This window comes from Salmo salar, chromosome ssa29, assembly GCF_905237065.1.
Source record: "Salmo salar chromosome ssa29, Ssal_v3.1, whole genome shotgun sequence".
Taxonomy (NCBI): domain Eukaryota; kingdom Metazoa; phylum Chordata; class Actinopteri; order Salmoniformes; family Salmonidae; genus Salmo; species Salmo salar.
Window position 1 is genome coordinate 39005001 of NC_059470.1, and position 13033 is coordinate 39018033.

At 44.5% G+C, this 13033-nt stretch overlaps 1 protein-coding gene across 2 annotated transcripts in view; it reads left to right on the forward strand.

The window, feature by feature from the left end:
* Positions 1 to 13033, forward strand: part of dipk2ab (divergent protein kinase domain 2Ab) — a 90241-nt gene that overhangs the window by 43284 nt on the left and 33924 nt on the right. The window lies entirely within an intron of this gene.

Here is a 13033-nt window from a genome sequence, read left to right on the forward strand (position 1 = left end):
CAGGTAGAGTCACTTTTTCATTTCCCTCTTCGACTTAAAAAATAAATAAATGTAATAGCCCTCCTTTGTTTTCGTTGGCTATTAACTTCTACATGAGATGATAAACTACAGAGGACTGCAGACACTGACATGTCCAAATGAAACCAGTGGAATCCCAAGAGGCCTGTTGGATGTTTAGCCCCCCCCCCCTTTCTGCCACAGAGCCGTCTATATACCATGCCTTCGTAAAGTATTCGCACCCCTTGACTTTTACCACATTTTGTTGTTACAGCCTGAATATTAAATTGATTAAATTGAGCTTTTCTTTTGTCAATAGCCTACACACAATAGTTACCCCGTAATGTCAAAGTGGAATGATGTTTTTCAACATTTTTACAAAATCAATTAAAAAAAGAAAGGCTGAAATGTCAATAAGTATTCAACTCCTATTCAGGAGTGGAAATGTGCTTAACAAGTCACATAATAAGTTGCATGGACTCACAGTCTGTGCAATAAGTGTTTAACATGAATGTTGAATGACTACCTCGTCTCTGTACTCCACACGTGTAATTATCTGTAAGGTCCCTCAGTCGAGTAGTGAATTTCAAACACAGATTCAACCACAAAGACCAGGGAGGTTTTCCAATGACTCGCAAAGAAGGGCACCTATTGGTAGATGGGTCAAAATAAACTAAGAAGGAGACATTGAATATCCCTTTGAGCATGGTGAAGTTATTAATTACACTTTGGATGGTGTATCAATACACCAGGTCACTAGAAAGATACAGGCGTCCTAACTCAGTTGCCAGAGAAGAAGGAAACCACTCAGAGATTTCACCATGAGACTAATGGTGACTTTAAAACAGTTACAGAGTTTAATGGCTGTGATAGGAGAAAACTGAGGATGGATCAACAATATTTGTAGTTACTCCACAATACTAACGTAATTGACAGTGACAAGAATGAAGTCTGTACAGAATTAAAATATTCTAAAACTTGCAATAAAATGTTTCATTAATACTGAAAATGTGGCAAATCAATTAAGTTTTTGTCTTGAATACAAAGTGTTATGTTTGGGGAAAATCCAATACAACACATTACTGAGTACCACTCTCCATATTGTCAAGCATAGTGGTGGCTGCGTCATGTTATGGGTATGCTTGTAATCGTTAAGGACTGGGGAGTTTTTCAGGAACAGAATGGAGCTAAGCACAGGGTAAGCACCTAACACACAATGCCAAAGCTACGCTGGAGTTGCTTACCAAGAAGACAGTAAATGTTCCTGAGTGGCCGAGTTACAGTTTTGACTTAAATCTACTTGAAAATCTACGACAAGGCCTAAAAATGGTTGTCTAGCAATGATCAATAACCAATTTGACAGAGCTTGAAGAATGCTGAAAATAATAATTTTGCGAATGTTGCACAATCCTGGAAGCTGTTAGAGACGTACTCAGAAAGACTCACAGCTGTAATTACTGTCAAAGGTGATTCTGAAATGTATTCGACTCAGTGGGTTGAATACTTACCTAATCAATATACACTATATATACAAAAGTATGTGGACATCCCTTCAAATTTTTTTTAGACTATTTCAGCCTCATCCGTTGCTGACGGGTGTATAAAATTGAGCACGTAGACAAACATTGGCAGTAGAATGGCCTCACTGAAGAGCTCAGTGACTTTCAACGTAGCACTGTCATAGGATGCCACACAAGTGGAAACGTCTAGGAGCAACAAATGCTCAGCCCCGAAGTGGTAAGCCACACAATCTCACAGAGCGGGACCGCTGAAGCACGTAGTGCGTAAAAGTCGTCTGTCCTCTATTGCGCAACAACTGTCCGTCGGGAGCTTCGTGAAATGGGTTTCCGTGGCCGAGCAGCCGCACACAAGCCTAAGATCACCATGCGCATTGCCAAGCGTCGGCTGGAGGGGTGTAAGACTCGTCGCCATTGGGCTCTGGAGCAGTGGAAACGTGTTCTCCTGAGTGATGAATCACACTTCACCATCTGGCAATCTGACGGACTAATCTGGGTTTGGCGGATGCCAGGAGAACGCTACCTGCCCCAATGCATAGTGTCAACTGTAAAGTTTGGTGGAGGAGGAATAATGGTCTGGGACTGTTTTTCAAGGTTCGGGCCCCTTAGTTCCAGTGAAGGGAAATCTTATTGGTACAGCATACAATGACATTCTAGACAATTCTACTTTGTGACAACAGTTTGCGGAAGGCCCTTTCCTGTTTCAGCATGAATGGCAGTGTACCAAGCAAGGTCCATGAAGAAATGGTTGGCGAGATCCTTGTGGAAGAACTTGACTGGCCTGCACAGAGCCCTGACATCAACCCCATCGAACACATTTGTGATGAATTGGAACGCCGACTGCAAGCCAGGCCTAATCGCCCACCATCAGTTTTCATTTCGGGGCCTGAAATGCTCCATAATTCAATTCCCGATGATTGTACATCCGCTAAGAAAAGTCCGCCAAAACTTAAACTCAACGTCTGGCTCAAAATGGCCAGAAACTTTCTTCTGAAACTCGTCAGTCTATAATTGTTCTGAGAAATGAAGGCTATTCCATGTGAGAAATTTCCAAGAAACTGAAGATCTCGTACAACACTGTGTACTACTCCCTTCACAGAACAGCACAAACTGGCTCTAACCAGAATAGAAAGAGGAGTGGGAGGCCCCGGTGCACAACTGAGCAAGAGGACAAGTACATTAGAGTGTCTAGTTTGAGAAACAGACGCCTCACAAGTCCTCAACTGGCAGCTTCGTTAAATAGTACTCGCAAAACACCAGTCTCAACGTCAACAGTGAAGAGGCGACTCCGGGATGCTGTCCTCTGTCCAGTGTCTGTGTTATTTTGCCCATCTTAATCATTTATTTTTATTGGCCAGTCTGAAATATGGCTTTTTTTCTTTGCAACTCTGCCTAGAAGGCCAGCATCCCGGAGTTTACCTTTCCGCTTTTAGCATAGTCACTTAGTATCGATCAGACACACCCCAAAACCAACCTGCAGACGCTTCAGCCTGGCCTATTCAACCTCAGGAGGTTGAAGACATTCGGTCAAAAAAAAAATCCCCCCAAAAAGTGTTTATTATTATTATTGTTGTTATTTATTATTATTAGTTTACATATTTGTCTTGTTACTAAGTAGATTTGTATTATTTTTTGGGGGGGACAGTCTTGAAAAGGAGGTGCATCAAGAGTTAATCCTGCTGTGTTGCTGCAGATTTCTCATCTCCAATATGGATAAAGGGTAAAAGTGCTGTGGCGGTGGTGACATCCCTCAAAGCTGAGAGATGTACCTAGTGTTACTGAGTTACTGCATATTTAACAGTCAAGGCAGGTTTAAATTATTCAAAGTGCATCTGTGGGATGGTCTTTCTGGAAAAAAGGAAAAAACAAAAAAATTCTTTGTTACATCTGTTTCAATCTTTTGAGGTTTCAGACATTTTTTTGGAAGTGAAAGAAACTACTTTTGAAACGGAGGTCAGGAAAAACTATTTCTGTCTCTTCTCTTTAACCTTTAGTCAGTTAGTGTTTCTTAATACTGGTCCCAGGGAACCAAAAGCACATTTTTTGTTTTCACACGTTAGTCATTTAGCAGACACTCTTATCCAGAGCTACTTCCTGTAGTGAGTGCATATTTTTTTTCGTACTGGTCCCCCGTGAGAATCAAACCCTGGTGTTGCAAGCGCCAGGCTCTTCCAACGGCCACACGGGTAGATGGCTTAACTTTTATTTTTACATTTCCTAGCTAGTGGAATCAGGTGTGACAACTACAGTGCACCGCTTTAGGTCCCAGGGTGAAGAAACACTTGCAGTAACAGACCACTTCCTGTCTGACCAACCCAGAGTCCTTTTTCCACCCAAGTGTCATTCTTGAGTAAAAGTAAACATACCTTTTAATAGAAAATTACTTAAAATGAGTCACCCAGTAAAATACTAATTGAGTAAAAGTATTTGGTTTTAAATATACTTAAGTATCAAAAGTACATGTAATTCCTAAAATATACTTAAGTAAAAGTATAAATACATTTAAAAAAAATCCTTATATTAAGCAAACCTTACGCCACCATTTTAAGTTACGGATAGCCGGTCACACTCCAACACTCAGACATCATTTACAGATAGCCAGGGTCACACTCCAACACTCAGACATCATTTACAGATAGCCAGGGGCACGCTCCAACACTCAGACATCATTTACAGATAGCCAGGGGCACGCTCCAACACTCAGACATCATTTACAGATAGCCAGGGGCACGCTCCAACACTCAGACATCATTTACAGATAGCCAGGGGCACGCTCCAACACTCAGACATCATTTACAGATAGCCAGGGGAACACTCCAACACTCAGACATCATTTACAGATAGCCAGGGGTACGCTCCAACACTCAGACATCATTTACAGATAGCCAGGGGAACACTCCAACACTCAGACATCATTTACAGATAGCCAGGGGCACGCTCCAACACTCAGACATCATTTACAGATAGCCGGTCACACTCCAACACTCAGACATCATTTACAGATAGCCAGGGGTACACTCCAACACTCAGACATCATTTACAAACAAAGCATTTGTTTTTAGTGAGTCCTCCACATCAGAGGCAGTAGGGATGACCAGGGATGTTCTCTGTTTAGTGAGTCCTCCAGGTCAGAGGCAGTAGGGATGGACCAGGGATGTTCTCTGTTTAGTGAGTCCTCCAGATCAGAGGCAGCAGGGATGACCAGGGATGTTCTCTGTTTAGTGAGTCCTCCAGATCAGAGGCAGTAGGGATGACCAGGGATGTTCTCTGTTTAGTGAGTCCTCCAGATCAGAGACAGTAGGGATGACCAGGGATGTTCTCTGTTTAGTGAGTCCTCCAGATCAGAGGCATTAGGGATGACCAGGGATGTTCTCTGTTTAGTGAGTCCACCAGATCAGAGGCAGTAGGGATGACCAGGGATGTTCTCTGTTTAGTGAGTCCTCCAGATCAGAGGCAGTAGGGGTGACCAGGGATGTTCTCTGTTTAGTGAGTCCTCCAGATCAGAGGCAGTAGGGATGACCAGGGATGTTCTCTGTTTAGTGAGTCCTCCAGATCAGAGGCAGTAGGGACGACCAGGGATGTTCTCTGTTTAGTGAGTCCTCCAGATCAGAGGCAGTAGGGATGACCAGGGATGTTCTCTGTTTAGTGAGTCCTCCAGATCAGAGGCAGTAGGGATGACCAGGGATGTTCTCTTGATAAGTGTGTGAATTGGACTATTTTCCTGTCTTGCTAAGCATTCAAACTGTAACGAGTACTATAGGTTGTCAGGGTAAATATATGCAGTAAAAAGTACAATATTTTCTTTAGGAATGTAGTGAAGTAAACGTTGTAAATAATATCAATAGTAAAGTACAGACACCACTTAAGTAATACTTTAAAGTATTTTTACTTAAGTAATTTACACCACTGGTTATCCTCTGTCATCCCTGTACCATCCTCTGTCATCCCTGTACCATCCTCTGTCATCCCTGTACCATCCTCTGTCATCCCTGTACCATCCTCTGTCATCCCTGTACCATCCTCTGTCATCCCTGTACCATCCTGTCATCCCTGTACCATCCTCTGTCATCCCTGTACCATCCTCTGTCATCCCTGTACCATCCTGTCATCCCTGTACCATCCTGTCATCCCTGTACCATCCTCTGTCATCCCTGTACCATCCTCTGTCATTCCTGTACCATCCTCTGTCATCCCTGTACCATCCTCTGTCATCCCTGTACCATCCTCTGTCATCCCTGTACCATCCTCTGTCATCCCTGTACCATCCTCTGTCATCCCTGTACCATCCTCTGTCATCCCTGTACCATCCTATGTTATCCCCTGTACCATCCTATGTTATCCCCTGTCATCCCTGTACCATCCCCTGTCATCCCTGTACCATCCTCTGTCATCCCTGTACCATCCTATGTTATCCCCTGTCATCCCTGTACCATCCTCTGTCATCCCTGTACCATCCTCTGTCATCCCTGTACCATCCTCTGTCATCCCTGTACCATCCTATGTTATCCCCTGTCATCCCTGTACCATCCCCTGTCATCCCTGTACCATCCTCTGTCATCCCTGTACCATCCTATGTTATCCCCTGTCATCCCTGTACCATCCTCTGTCATCCCTGTACCATCCTCTGTCATCCCTGTACCATCCTCTGTCATCCCTGTACCATCCTGTCATCCCTGTACCATCCTCTGTCATCCCTGTACCATCCTGTCATCCCTGTACCATCCTCTGTCATCCCTGTACCATCCCCTGTCATCCCTGTACCATCCTCTGTCATCCCTGTACCATCCCCTGTCATCCCTGTACCATCCTCTGTCATCCCTGTACCATCCTCTGTCATCCCTGTACCATCCTCTGTCATCCCTGTACCATCCTCTGTCATCCCTGTACCATCCCCTGTCATCCCTGTACCATCCCCTGTCATCCCTGTACCATCCCCTGTCATCCCTGTACCATCCTCTGTCATCCCTGTACCATCCTGTCATCCCTGTACCATCCTCTGTCATCCCTGTACCATCCTCTGTCATCCCTGTACCATCCTGTCATCCCTGTACCATCCTCTGTCATCCCTGTACCATCCTATGTTATCCCCTGTCATCCCTGTACCATCCTCTGTCATCCCTGTACCATCCTATGTTATCCCCTGTCATCCCTGTACCATCCTCTGTCATCCCTGTACCATCCTATGTTATCCCTGTACCATCCTCTGTCATCCCTGTACCATCCTCTGTCATCCCTGTACCATCCTCTGTCATCCCTGTACCATCCTGCATGTCCAGATGATCGTAATATACAGTGCCGTGAAAAAGTAATTTGCCCCTTTTCAAATGTTCTCTACTTTTGCAAATTTCTGATACTGAACGTTCTCAGGTCTTCAACCAAAACCCTGATATTAAGATAAAAGGCATCCAGAGTGAACTACTAACACAAGAATACTTATTTCATCAACAAAGATATACAACACCCACAATGCCCCTTGTGTGAAAAGTAAGTTGCCTCCTTAATACTCAGTGACTGGTTGTTCCATTTTTATCTCTAATGACTCCAACCAACCACTTCCTGTAGTTATTGATCAGTCTCTCACGTCTCTATGGAGGAATGTTTAGCCCACTCTCTTCCATGCAGAACTGCTTTAACTCAGCGACATTTGTGGGTTTTCCATCATTAACTGGTTCTTTCAAGTCCTGCCACATCTCAATTGGGATTAGGTCTGGACGTTTGACTAAGCCCGTTCCCAAAACTTCAAATGTTTCATGTTGTACTTGATTGTGTGTTTTGAATCATTGTCTTGCTGCATGATCCAGCTGCGCTTCAGCTTTCAGCTCACAGACGGATGAGCCTGACGTTCTCCTGTTGAATTCTCTGATACAGAGTAGAATTCATGGTTCCTTCTATTAGGGCAAGTCGTCCAGGTCCTGAGGCAGCGAAGCATCTCCAATCCATCACACCGCTGGTATGAGGTTCTTACTGTTGAATGCAGTGATTTGTTTTTCGCCAGACATAATGGGAACCCGTGTCGTCCACAAAAGTGATACTTTTGACTCGTCTTTCCATAGAACATTCCTCCAAGAGTCTTGACGATCATTCAGGTGTTTTTTTTTAAATTTTATATATTTTTTTGGTGAACTTGAGTCATCTTTTTATTGGATGACATGGGTCCCATTTTTTATTTTTAAAGGGCTTATTTTGTTAACTCAGGTTCCCTTTTATCTTAATATTAGGTTTTGGTTGAAGATGCGATTTAACATTCAGTATCAAAAAATATGCTAAAATAGTGACAATCAGGAAATGGGGGGCAAATAGTTTTTCACGGCACTCCTATATTAAATCACCACTCTCCCCCGGCGGTTTTACAACCAACCAACCAATCAATTGCAATTTCATGTGACATTGACCGTGTCTCATGAAGGGTCAGGACAACAATGAGCCCAGCATGTTCAATATGTGATGTGACCTCCAATCCCTAACTCGGCCTCACACAGCTCCCTACACCTCCAGGCATTTTGGGAGGACAAAGGCGAAATCAGCCCTTTTTAGTCCAGTCAATCTATAAAATCTTATTAGCCTTGTGTGGTCTCTCTCTCTCTCTCTCTCTCTCTCTCTTTCTCTCTCTCTCTCTCTCTTTCTCTCTCTCTTTCTCTCTCTCTCTCTCTCTCTCTCTCTCTCTCTCTCTCTCTCTCTCTCTCTCTCTCTCTCTCTCTCTCTGTCTCTCTCTGTCTCTCTCTGTCTCTCTCTCTCTGTCTCTGTCTCTCTCTCTCTCTCTCTGTCTTTCCATCCTTGCGGTATTTTGGCAGTTTTTTTTTTTTTTTGGAGTGGGGGCAATGTTTATGGTCCCCTTGTCAAAAAGCCAAATGTTTTACCACATTCTCGTTGGCATTCGCCCTTCTTTATATAGCCATTTTCTTGCTGTAACTGAGCAAAAGGGACATTCAACTTTGACCCTGTTGTTTTAACTGTTGACGTGACAGCAAGTTCTACGTTTCTCTGACAAAATGCACAGCTTTAATGTGTTCATTTTCCCTGTTATGGTGAATAAAACAATTGGTTACAGTTAAACTCAACATTGTCAGATATGTTCTTGTTATTAGGCTCTATGAGCTGCCTAGCAAACTAAATAGCTATAATTTATTCAGCTGTAATTAAAAATATATATATATTTAAATAATCGCTGATCTGGCTTTCAAGTCAGTCAATGAAAATGCCCTTTTCTGTTCAAGGTGTTACCAAAACCAAGCGCCTTATATTGACCATCTTCTGGTATCCGGAACATTACCAAAGGTCTCATTTTAACATTTACATTTTAGTCATTTAGCAGACGCTCTTATCCAGAGCGACTTACAGTAGTGAATGCATACATTTCTTTTTTTTTTCTCCGTACTGGTCCCCCGTGAGAATTGAACCCACAACCCTGGCGTTGCAAACACCATGCTCTACCAACTGAGCTACAGGGGGGGGGGACTCAATCTCTTAAGCACAAGCCCACTGCTAGTGATTAGCCAGACTAATCTGTGTATATATATATATATATATAAAGTCTAGCCGACTTGGATCTATTTGCCAGAGGATGGCATGGCCACACCCTTCCGTCTGTCTCCAGCTGTTTCAACAGAAAACTAGTCTTTCCACTTTGTTTCTGATGTTGAAACCGTGCTTCTACACCTGCATTGCTTGCTGTTTGGGGTTTTAGGCTGGGTTTCTGTACCAGCACTTTGAGATATCAGCTGATGTAAGAAGGGCTATATAAATACATTTGATTTGATGTAGCCTACCGTATTCCTCAGAATGGGGGGGGAATGTACGTTTCCTTACAGAAATCTTTTTTATGCTCATTTGCAGATTCATCAAACACAGACTACTAGACGGCTAGCAGCACATACGTCTGTGGCAAACATGCTGCTATCGGTACCTGGTGGAAACTGAGCGTTTATTTCATGTTCATTGATGCTCCCATCTTAGTAGAGGTCTGATCTGTTCTAAATGTTGGGAGTTTGGACATACGTCTGTGGCAAACATGCTGCTATCGGTACCTGGTGGAAACTGAGCGTTTATTTCATGTTCATTGATGCTCCCATCTTAGTAGAGGTCTGATCTGTTCTAAATGTTGGGAGTTTGGACATACGTCTGTGGCAAACATGCTGCTATCGGTACCTGGTGGAAACTGAGCGTTTATTTCATGTTCATTGATGCTCCCATCTTAGTAGAGGTCTGATCTGTTCTAAATGTTGGGAGTTTGGACATAAAAAAAGGGGTATCATTACAAAGGTTAAATTCTCCTCTATTATAGGACGTAATGTGTTTCTGTATGACTGAATCTGTTGGACCAAACATTAAATGCAAATAGCGAGTTGAAACTTCTTATTGTCCGAGACAAAGAAGTGATTTATTATTTTATTTTATTTAACCGTTATTTTATGTAACCTTTGTTTCCCCAAGCAGTAGTCATTTAAATAAAATAAAAACTTTTATTTAACTAGGCAAGTCAGTTAATAACAAATTATTATTTACAATGACGGCCTACACCGGGCCAAACCCGGACGACGCTGGGCCAATTGTGCGCCACCCTATGGGACTCCAAATCACGGCCGGTTGTGATACAGCCTGAAATCGAACCAAGGTGTCTGAAGTGACGCCTCCAGCACTGAGATGCAGTGCCTTAGACCGCTGCGCCACTCTGTAGCCCCGATGTTCGACTAGCAGCTGTCCACATATTTTTGGGCGTGTAGTGTAGCTAGACCTTAATGCCGTAGTTGTACATTTTCAGTGAAAAACACTACAATATGTGCTTTAGCTCTCACCCTGGCCTGATATTGGCTACGCTATATATTACTTCCCTCTATTACAGTCTCTTACACTATATTCATTCCCTCTATTCGTTCCCCCTCCTTACTTCCCTCTATTAATTCCCTCTATTCAGTCCCTCTATTCATTCCCTCTATTCCTTCCCTCTATTCATTCTCTCTCCTTACTTCCCTATATTCATTCCCTATATTCATTCCCTCTATTCGTTCCCTCTCTTCGTTCCCTCTATTTGTTCCCTCTACTTACTTCCCTCTCTTCGTACCCTCTCCTCGTACCCTCTCCTCGTACCCTCTCCTCGTACCCTCTCCTCGTACCCTCTCCTCGTACCCTCTCCTCGTACCCTCTCCTCGTACCCTCTCTTCGTACCCTCTCCTTACTATGGCAAGTAGGAGCGAAAGATACTGCCCTGTGTTTTTTGTGTTGCTGGCTTGCAGCAAAATCTCTCCGTTGAGCAAGTAGACTGTATCATGGTGACATCCTGATGGCTCCTTCCACTATTACAAGTGATTTATTGTGTAGGATGCTATCCTACTCTCAATAAAATCTAATTTCATGGAACAAATTTGACCACGTTTGCTACCGCCGGTGACGTGATAGCCTGCAGCTAGCTGGTGGGAAGCACCTCGATACAACACTGATCATTCCCACAGGCTTGTCTTGACATTAGCTAACTAGCTAACTGGTACCATCCAGATGACCAAATACTACAAGTTTTTCTTCCCCCATTTTGAAATAAACATCAGTTTTAATTAGCCTCGTGCTGCTGCTGTTGCCAGCTCTCTCCAGCATAAACTAGTTAGCTGGGAACTAAAGGCTCATCATGATGACTGACTGAACCACTGACTGAGGTTGGCTGGGAGAGAGGAGAGGTTGGCTGGGAGAGAGGAGAGGTTGGCTGGGAGAGAGGAAAGGTTGGCTGGGAGAGGAGTGGTTGGCTGGGAGAGGAGTGGTTGGCTGGGAGAGGAGTGGTTGGCTGGGAGAGGTGAGGTTGGCTGGGAGAGGAGAGAGGTTGGCTGGGAGAGGAGAGAGGTTGGCTGGGAGAGGAGAGAAGTTGGCTGGGAGAGGAGAGAGGTTGGCTGGCAGAGAGGAGAGGTTGGCTGGCAGAGAGGAGAGGTTGGCTGGCAGAGAGGAGAGGTTGGCTGGCAGAGAGGAGAGGTTGGCTGGCAGAGAGGAGAGGTTGGCTGGGAGAGAGGAGAGGTTGGCTGGCAGAGAGGAGAGGTTGGCTGGCAGAGAGGAGAGGTTGGCTGGCAGAGAGGAGAGGTTGGCTGGCAGAGAGGAGAGGTTGGCTGGCAGAGAGGAGAGGTTGGCTGGCAGAGAGGAGAGGTTGGCTGGGAGAGAGGCAGGGGTATTTGAGTGCCTTTTTAACTCTTCAGAGTCCTGGCTCTGCTCGAGAATCAGTGGATAAACATGAGAATTTGCTGAGAGACGGAGGGGGAACAATTAGCAGCACTAGACTGAAGAATGAATGGCGTCTGTGGAGATTACACACAAGATGTACTGTAAAGTCTTCCAAGAACGCCGGTCTCTCTCCAACTGAACGTTTAGGTCGTTAGCTCCTACCCCTACTGTATATAGTGGAATAACAGCGAGTTAGTCCATTGTGAATGGTAGGCTGATAATCCCTGACATGACGATAATAATCTGTCAGGGTTCTGGAAATATTCTGCTGATTCCCATATTGATTTATCCTCCAATGCTTTTGACCAGAGCCCTGTGGTCGTTCTCCTACCTCTCGCTGAACATCACTGTTACTAAAACAGCTTCTGTTGCCATAATGGACCTGTTCTGTTTCCAGATACAGGCTGTAATGGGCCTGTTCTGTTTCCAGATACAGGCTGTAATGGGCCTGTTCTGTTTCCAGATACAGGCTGTAATGGGCCTGTTCTGTTTCCAGATACAGGCTGTAATGGGCCGGTTCTGTTTCCAGATACAGGCTGTAATGGACCTGTTCTGTTTCCAGATACAGGCTGTAATGGGCCGGTTCTGTTTCCAGATACAGGCTGTAATGGACCTGTTCTGTTACAGGCTGTAATGGGCCGGTTCTGTTTCCAGATACAGGCTGTAATGGACCTGTTCTGTTTCCAGATACAGGCTGTAATGGGCCTGTTCTGTTTCCAGATACAGGCAGTAATGGGCCGGTTCTGTTTCCAGATACAGGCTGTAATGGGCCGGTTCTGTTTCCAGGTACAGGCTGTAATGGACCTGTTCTGTTTCCAGATACAGGCTGTAATGGGCCTGTTCTGTTTCCAGATACAGGCTGTAATGGACCTGTTCTGTTTCCAGATACAGGCTGTAATGGACCTGTTCTGTTTCCAGATACAGGCTGTAATGGACCTGTTCTGTTACAGGCTGTAATGGACCTGTTCTGTTTCCAGATACAGGCTGTAATGGGCCTGTTCTGTTTCCAGATACAGGCTGTAATGGGCCGGTTCTGTTTCCAGATACAGGCTGTAATGGACCTGTTCTGTTTCCAGATACAGGCTGTAATGGGCCTGTTCTGTTACAGGCTGTAATGGACCTGTTCTGTTTCCAGGTACAGGCTGTAATGGGCCTGTTCTGTTACAGGCTGTAATGGACCTGTTCTGTTTCCAGGTACAGGCTGTAATGGGCCGGTTCTGTTTCCAGGTACAGGCTGTAATGGACCTGTTCTGTTTCCAGATACAGGCTGTAATGGGCCGGTTCTGTTTCCAGATACAGGCTGTAATGGACCTGTTCTGTTTCCA